Source organism: Condylura cristata, unplaced genomic scaffold, assembly GCF_000260355.1.
Source record: "Condylura cristata isolate star-nosed mole 26May11 unplaced genomic scaffold, ConCri1.0 scaffold00027, whole genome shotgun sequence".
NCBI classification, from domain to species: domain Eukaryota; kingdom Metazoa; phylum Chordata; class Mammalia; order Eulipotyphla; family Talpidae; genus Condylura; species Condylura cristata.
In genome coordinates, this window is record NW_004567128.1 from 28,126,856 (window position 1) to 28,135,223 (window position 8,368).

General features: G+C 47.6%; 1 long non-coding RNA gene across 1 annotated transcript in view; it reads right to left on the bottom strand.

Moving 5' to 3' along the window:
• Positions 1–2,876: 2,876 nt before the first annotated feature.
• Positions 2,877–8,368, bottom strand: part of LOC105854152 — a 7,322-nt gene continuing 1,830 nt past the window's right edge. The window contains exons 2-3 of the long non-coding RNA XR_001145862.1: positions 4,938–5,048; positions 2,877–3,214 (exon numbers count right to left, since the gene is read on the bottom strand). This is a non-coding gene — a long non-coding RNA (uncharacterized LOC105854152). The remainder of the gene's footprint in view (positions 3,215–4,937; positions 5,049–8,368) is intronic.

Genomic DNA, 8,368 nt, shown 5'->3' on the forward strand with positions numbered 1-8,368 from the left:
TGAGGGGAGCAGTGGGTGGGTCAGGTGAAGTCTGACAGACCATGTGGGTCAACTCCCTGGCCAGGGATCGAACTCATGCTGCAGTGGCTGTGGAGAGCTTCACAGTGCTGTGCTTTAACCCTATGGGCCGCCAGGGAGGGTTCAAAATTTCTAACACTTTTTAAATTATGTAACATTTATTAATCATTTATAGTAAAATCACCCACACTCCAAAATAAATGGTAACCTTTGCAGAAATGTTTTTGGAGATGAGTTTGGACAGTGGGGTCCTTGGGTTCACTCTGGGAAAGGTTTCACCAGAGCTCCCCTATCAGTGGCACACAGCGAGTTCCCCAGGAGAGTTTCTCCATGACAGAGACACTAGATATATTTAAAGAGCAGGTTAACTAGGGAAAAGGACGCAGGACTATTGGACACTTGCATAGACACAGCAAGCAGGAAGGGCTGCCTCTAGAGGGCCAGGTCCGCTGAGAGGGGCCTGCATGGTTGCAGGCAGGCGGCCTTAGGAGAGCGGCCTCTGCTGAGGGAGTCAGTCAGTGCAGAGAAGTCCCAGCATGGCGCAGGTCACTGGGCAGGCAGGAGGGAGGGAGAGAGTGTGGGGAGAAGCACCTGCATAGGCACAGGTGGGCAGGACTGCGGCCCCTCAGCGGGGACAGTGCTGGGTTTATCATCTTCTTCCAGTAGGAAGGGGCTCACCTTCGTGAGTGGATCATGTGTTCCTTAATCCCCACAGCTTCACCTTCAAGTCTGTGCTCTTGACACTCCCTGCAGCTGTCTTATAGTTTTTATAGTGGAATTAATATCTATATTAATCCCTTCTACCCCCATCTCCTTCTATGAGAGGAGTTCGTAACCTTGTAGCGTCCTTTCCAGCGTTTCTATTCTTATTCTCCATCAGAAGGGGGCATTTTTTATTTTTATTTGTTTTGTTTTAAAAGATTTATTTATTTTTGTGTAGAAGAACTGAGGTTCAGGCTAGAGTTGCAGGGAGCGAGAGGATTCACCAGAGACAGAATGCGGAACGGAACAGGCAGATCTACTGAGATAACACTGCTGAGGGGAGCAGTGGGAGGGGAGTGGAGGGGTCTGATGCACCTTGTGGGTCAGTTCTCTGGTGGGGGGATCGAACTCAGCCCATCCAAATGGTCCTTTCCAGTGATATAGTCTTGAGACATAACTACTAGACCACCAGGGAGGCCCCAAGGGTGGATATATTTTTTTAAAGATTTATTTGTTTATTCATACAGAACTGGGATACAGGCCAGAGATGCGGAGGGTGAAAGGATTCACCAGAGACAGAGTGGGGAGCAGAACAGGCAGATCGACGAAGTACACTGCTGAGGGGAGCAGCAGGCGGGTCAGGAGAGGTCTGCCTCCCCATGTGGATCTCCCCCGGGGCAGGCCAGGATGGAACTCATGCAGAATCCGCTTAAGTTTCTTAGTGCTGTGCTTTAACTCGCTGGGCCTCGAGGGAGGGCCCAAGGTGGATATTTTTAAAGGAACAATAAGAAAAGAAGATAATAATAGCTGAAAGGTGGGTCCTGTGCCTCTGGGAACTGACCAGAGGCAGCGTCTCAGGAATGAGGAGCATTGGGAACCAGAGGTACCCAGCATAGAATGGGAGTCTTGGGGAGGTCCTGGGGGCAGAGGGAAACTTGCCACTGGGCCCTGAGAGTACTAAGATAAGTTCCTATGCTGAATTTTACCCTTTTTTGCTGTAGCTTTGGGATCATACTACTCCCGTGGCTTCACCAAAGGATAGAGATCAGGATAAGAATTCTGGAGGCAGCGGGCTTTGAGCCCGAGGGGAGCATAGTATGTAGGGACACAGTATGTAGGTAGTAGCTTTCAAGAAGAAAATACTCTGTAATGAAAGGTGATGAGAAGGGTGATGATGGTGGCAGAAAGACTACAAAGGCAGCAAACTTGCGCTCTGGCTTGTGGGCGACTCCACGGGATTTCATTGCACTGCTGCTGTTGGAATGTCGCCCTCTAGTGGTCTCTACTCCTTGCTTTCTACCCTTCCTGAACCCAGCCTCCAAAATGTGCGTCTTGTATCAGATGAGACATGTTAAAGGAAAGTCACTTTCCAATCTCTATCAGCTACCCCGACTCTGCTCCATATCTCACACTCCTGTGCACTTCTTCAATAACAAATTCCAGAAGGGATCCCTCCCTGGTGGCGCAACAGGCTAACACACCACAGCCACTGCAGCACGAGTTCAATCCCCGGCCAGGGAGCTGACCCACAGCAGACCTCTCCTGACCCACCCGCTGCTCAGGAGTGTTTTTCAGTACACCTACCTGTTTTTTTCCTCTCTACTCTGTGTCTGGTTAATTCTCTCCCCTCCTGCATCTTTTTAAAAATACTAGAAGGGAGAGGCCAGCCCTGCTTCACAGTCCTCACCCATCATTGCCTCATGCAAGGCATTTAGTAAATATTTGGGGAAATCAGGTAAAGAGGATCACAATCTTAACAAGACGGAAGAAGTTAGATTCCTGGTGGCAACCCTAATGTACTGATATGGATGTTGAATGGTAATGCTATAAATCATGATAATGATATAAAGGTCCAACTGAAACTTTTATAATGTTTTGAACCAACATTACTAAAATACAATTTTATAAATAAAAGTTTAAAAATAATCAGGTGTGGGCCTCCCTGGGGTTAAGCCCCAGTGCCACCGCAGCCTAAGTTCGATCCCCAGCCAGGGAGCTAATCCACATGACCCAGCAGACCTCTGTCTCGCCCGCTCCCCTCCTCGCCTGCTCCCCTCAGCAGTGTTTCAATCTGCCTGTTCTTCTCCCCACTCTGACTCTGGTGAATCTTCTCACCCCTTGCACCTCTGGCCTACACCCCAGTTCTTCTATGCACAAATAAATATTTTTTTAAATAATCAGGTGAAAAGGAAACCATTTTTATGTCTTTGGGATCACTGTAGAACTGTGGGCAAGCAGAGGCGGTAGGACTTTGGCAGACAGTTGAGTGCCTGACCAAGACCTAAAACGGATGTGGTCTCGCTGTGCTGATTTCAGACACTTGTCAGCTGGTTATCAGGGAAGTCATTAAAAGGATAAATCTTCAGCAGATCCCAGTATGTTTCCCCTTTGACTCCAATCAAAGGTTGACTTCGGTTATTCATGTTCCCAGAGGGTGGCATCAGGAGTCTCTTCCCAGCTGAAAAAGCTTTGAGGCACCCTTCAGGAGTTCATTCTGTGAAAGGAGGGGACAGATGTGGCTTCCGGTTAGAGCCTCAGCCTGGGCTGAGCCACACTCATTTCTTCTTAGGGGCATGCAAAGAGAGGGTTTGGGCCCTAGGGGGCAGCATGGAGCTGGAGAACAGGGAACAGCTTGGAGCAGTGGGGAGCAGAATAGAACAGGGGAGCAGGGGGAAATGGGAAGTAAGGGGTCTGTGAGGAGGGGCAGGAGAGCAGTGGGGAGCAGTGAGGAAGGTGGGGGAGAGCAGTGAGGAGCTCGGGGAGCAGTAGAGGCCGAGAGTAGAAAATTTGGTATGGCGGCCTCACGAAACCAGAGGCCCGAGGTGGGGGTAGAAAGGATTAACGTAGTTGTTTAATCAGCTATAGAAGTGAAAAATCCTTAGGTGCCAACTGGTGGCTCTGACCAGAGATGGGGAGATGGAGAGCCACTGGAAAGTCCTCAGTCACACAGATAAGGCGTCATGTCCCCAAAATGATGAGACAATAGCAACAATTCCACAGAGGAGCAACTCCTCTCCAGGAGAGAGCACCACAGCAGTACAATTTCTGCACTGGCAAAACGCCGCCCTCTTGCCCACCCGTGACTATGCCGGTGCCTCTGTTTTTCTTTCTACTTTTCCCAATAAACCGTCCTGTTAAAATGTAACTTTCGTCTGCCCATGCTTGCTTGTGCAAACGTGCTCTTCTTCTGACTAAGCTCCAAGCTAAAGAGGAGCTCTGCAGAAGCTTCTCTCAGAGGTAGTCCAAGGACCCCGCTTTCTGAACCCCAAACCTCATCAAAGTGACTCAGAGAGCAAGGGGGTGAACAGAGCTTAGGCACTGAAAATCAGGGGGGTAGTGAGTAGCAAGGGGATCAGTGAGGGGCAAGGAGGAAAATGGGGGGAACCATGAAGACCTGGGGGGAGCCAGAGGAGCAGTCAGAACCAGCAGGGAGCAGGGAGAGCAGTGTGAGCCAAGGGGAGCAGGAAGAGAGAAGGGGGAGCAAGTAATGAGCAGAGGAGTGATGGGGACCAGGGGGGGCTGTGGGGAGCAGTTGGGAGCAGGCAGCCTGGGCAGTGGCGGAAACTGGCAGCTGTGAGGAGCCAGGGGAGCAGGGTGGAAACTGCAAGTGAGCCTTGAGGAGCAGGGGGAGTAGGGAAGAAAGTGGGGGAAGCAGCGAGCAGGGGAGCTGCAGGGGCCCTCCCCAGCTGGCACCCCATTAGAAAGTTAGTGGTGGAGGATATTGGGGCTGAGCCTTGGGCTCATTGGCCCATCTTATGCCAAGATCTGATTCCAAGAAAGAGCAAAAATGTTGACTGGCTACAATGAATCATGTAGACCAAATATTTTCAAAGACAATTCAAGAATTGCTCCTGTCTCTTGGAAATGAATGAAGACAAAACTGTAGTGACTTCTTACCTGTTAACTGCTCTACATTTGGGGAGAAGAGTGAGCAGTATTTTTTCACTGCATTACCATTCAACGTGATCAATGCTCACAAATTCAAAGTTCAGAGTTTCTTTATAAGGGAGCAGTTTGTTACAAATGGCAAGGTTTCAACTAATCTTTATCATAACTTTGCTTCTAATCTCAGCATGGCCAGTATGCCTAAAGATAACTATGCAATTGTTATTTTGAATTGAATCTATTTTAATTAGAGCAGTTTTAGGTACCTGCAATTCTGAGCAGAAAGTGTAGCCTACCCACACACCCCTGTCCCCACAGATGCGAGGCCTTACCTGTTAGCAGCACTCCCCAGCAGAGAAGGATTATCACCCGAAGGTCATCATTTACATGAGGGGTCACACTCCCTGTGTCACTGGATTTGAAGAGCATGATGACAATATCTACTGTTAAAGTATCAAAACGAATATTTTCACTGCCCTGAAAGTCATCTCTGTTCACCTACTCACACCTTCCTCCCCCTAGCCCCTGGCAACCACTCATCTTTTTACTGTTTCTATAGACACAGAGTTTTGCCTTTTCCAGAAAGTCAGATAGTTGAAATGCTACAGTATGTAGTGGTTCAGAACAGCTTCTTTCACTTAGTAATGTGGACTTATGTTTCCTCCATGTCTTCATGGCTTGATAGTTCATTTACTTTCAGGGCTGAATAATATTCCAATGTCTGGACTTAACATTGGTGATCCTTTCATCTACCAAAGGACATTTTGGTTGCTTCCAACTTTTGGAAGCAACCAAAAATAACTGCTAGAAACATCCATGTGTAGGTTTTTGTATGGACATGAGTTTTCTTTTTTTTTTTTTTAAGGTATATTTATTTATTCATGCAGAACTGAGGCACAAGCCAGAAGTGCAGGGGCAGTGAGAGAATTCACCAGAGTCAGAGTGGGGGGCAGACTGCTGAGGGGAGCAGCAGGCCGGGTCAAGAGAGGTCTGCTGTGCCATGTGGGTCACTTCCAGTGCCAGAAATCGAACTTGCACTAAAGAGGCTGTGGCCAGCTTGCAGTGCTGCATCCTAACCCGTTGTACCACCACGGAGGGCCTGGACATGTGTTTTCAAGGCCTTTGGGGAAATACCAAGGAATATGATTGCTAGCTATTATGGTGAGAGTATGTATAGTTTTGAGAAACTGCCAAAGTGTCTTCTAGAATACCTGTACTATTTGCTTTCCCACCAGCAATGAGTGAGAGTTCCAGTTCCTCATGAGCATTTGGTGTTATATGTGGATTCCGTCTATATGGATTCTGTATCTATTCTAAATAAACAGAATCCACTTATCCTATAAGTGGCCATTCGAATAGGTGTATCTTGCTATCTCCTTTTAATTTGCATTTCCCTGATGACATATGATGTCAAGCATCTTTTCACATGCTTATTTGTGATCTGTGTACTATCTTTGGTGAGATGTCCTTTTAAGTCTTTGACCCACTTTTTAAAATCAGGTTGTTCTTTTTCTTGTTGAATTTTAAGAGTTCTTTGTATATTTAGGATAGCCGTTCTTTATCAGATGTGCCTTTTGAAAATAAGTTGCCCCAGTCTGTGGCTTTTCTTCTCATCCTCTAGACATTGTCTTTCTTAGAGCAAAATACTTTGTCATAGGGTCATGGTGTTTAGTTGGAAATAATGCTGTGAAGAGCTTCAGCTCAGGTTTCACATTTCGGGAGCGCCCTGCCTGACGCTGTACTGGACACCAAGATAGAGGGAAGACCTAGAAACACCAGCCCTGGCTTTTCTTAGCAAGCAGCTCCTTATGGATTTCTGGCAGCCTCTGTTTATAAGTACCGGGAAGACTAGCTCAAACCTTTTCTTGTCTTTTCTTTTCTTTTAGAGGCCCACTGTGCCAAATTTAACTCCTCATTCCGGTCAAGTAACTTCAATTCTTGCTGCTCTGAGAAAACAAAGCCAACAGATTGGAATTCCTCAAATTTCAGCTTTTACCACCTGCTAGGAACTGGAGGTGCCTCTCATTCATATGCTGAACTCTACCCCCAGGGTGCTGGAATTTGGAGCGGACCCCTCTAGGAGGTCATTTAGTCCTGGGGTGGAGCTCTCGGGAGCCCCCCCTCTTTCCCCCCTCCACTCTCTCCCTCCCATTCACTCTCTCCCTTCCTCTCCCTTCTTCTGTCTCCCGCCTTCCATTTCAGCCTCCTCTCTCCCTCCCCAGCTCTCTTTCTCTCACCCTGGAAGCCTAGAAGGCAGCCATCTGTCAGCCAGTAAGCCCATCTTCATCAAGTACCTGACATGTTGGTACCCTGTTCTTTGACTTCCATCTCCAGAAGTGAGGAATAAATATTATTTGACTAAGACACCCTTTCCATGGTGATTTATTGTGGTGGCTCCAGCTGACACCACCACAGCATAGCAGCCTCCAGGCTTGGCCTCAACAGCTGTAGTTACAGTTTTTTGGCCTCAATTCAAAGAGGTAGAGGTGACTTCTCCCCCATTTCAGTCCTCCCCTGGGGTCTGACACCCCTGGCCTCCTGCCTCCTCCTAGCTCTTCTCTCAGTGATTCCCTCTCTCTTCTGTTCCTAATAGCCTTTACCTTCTGCCAATAAAATGGCTCATTAAGCCCAATGTCACCCGCAAACACATGTTCAAAAAGAACCCCAGACAGAGACACATTTCAGGGCCTCCCTGGTGGTCTAGGGGTTAAGTCTCAGCTCTATAGCCACTTTAGCCTGAGTGTGATCCCTGGCCAGGGGGCTGACTCACATATGGCACAGAAGGCCTCTCCTGTTTTGCCTGCTGCCCCCCTCAGCAGTGTGTTTCAGCAGATCTGCCTGTTCTGTCTCTGGTGAATCCACACACACACCCCTGCACCTCTGGCCTACATCCCAGTTCTTCTAAGCAAAAATCTAAAAAATTGGCCCTCCCTGGTGGTGCAGGTTAAAGCTAAAAAGCCACTTCAGCATGAGTTCAATCCCCACCCTGAGGTGACCCACATGGTGTGGCAGACCTCTCCTGACCCCACTACTGCTCCCGTCAGCAGTGTATTTCATCAGTTGGCCTGTTCTGCTCCCCACTCTGCCTCTGGGGAATCCTCTCACCACCCCTGCACCTCTGGCCTGTACCCCAGTCTGTAAGCATAAGTAAATAAATCTTTAAAAAAATTAGTTACTTTATTAGTGACACCACCCTGTAAAACTAACCTTTCTCCTGATGTACTTCACTTTGCATTCTCCTTTCAAGCTCCATCCACCTTGCCACACTTCCACCTTCCTCTTTGGTTTTATTCTAAGTGCATGTCTTCTTATCAGCTGAATTAACAACTGTGACAACAAATCCAATTTATTTATTGATTGGAAAAACTGGGGTGCAGGCCAGAGTGTGGGAGGTGGGGTGAGAGGCCATCTATGTTTGCTGTTCACTATCCTTTCCCCTTTCCTGTCCTCTTGCGTGCTGGACTGATGCTTTCTTAATTGCCCCATCACACATTTTCTTTTTTCTGTTGCTGGCTTGGAAGGTGTAGATGCTATTCTCTTCATTTGGTGCTTATCACCAGTTTGTTTTATTTAGAAGAGGCATTCTAAATTATAATGTTTTTAATGTATTAGGTTTAAACTTATTCAGTATATTTAGTCTTTTAAAAAATCTATTTATTTATGCATAGAAGAACTAAGGTACAGGCCAGAGGTGGGGGGGAGGGTGAGAGGATTCACCAGAGACAGAGTGGGGAGCAGGACAGGCAGATGGAATGAAACACAC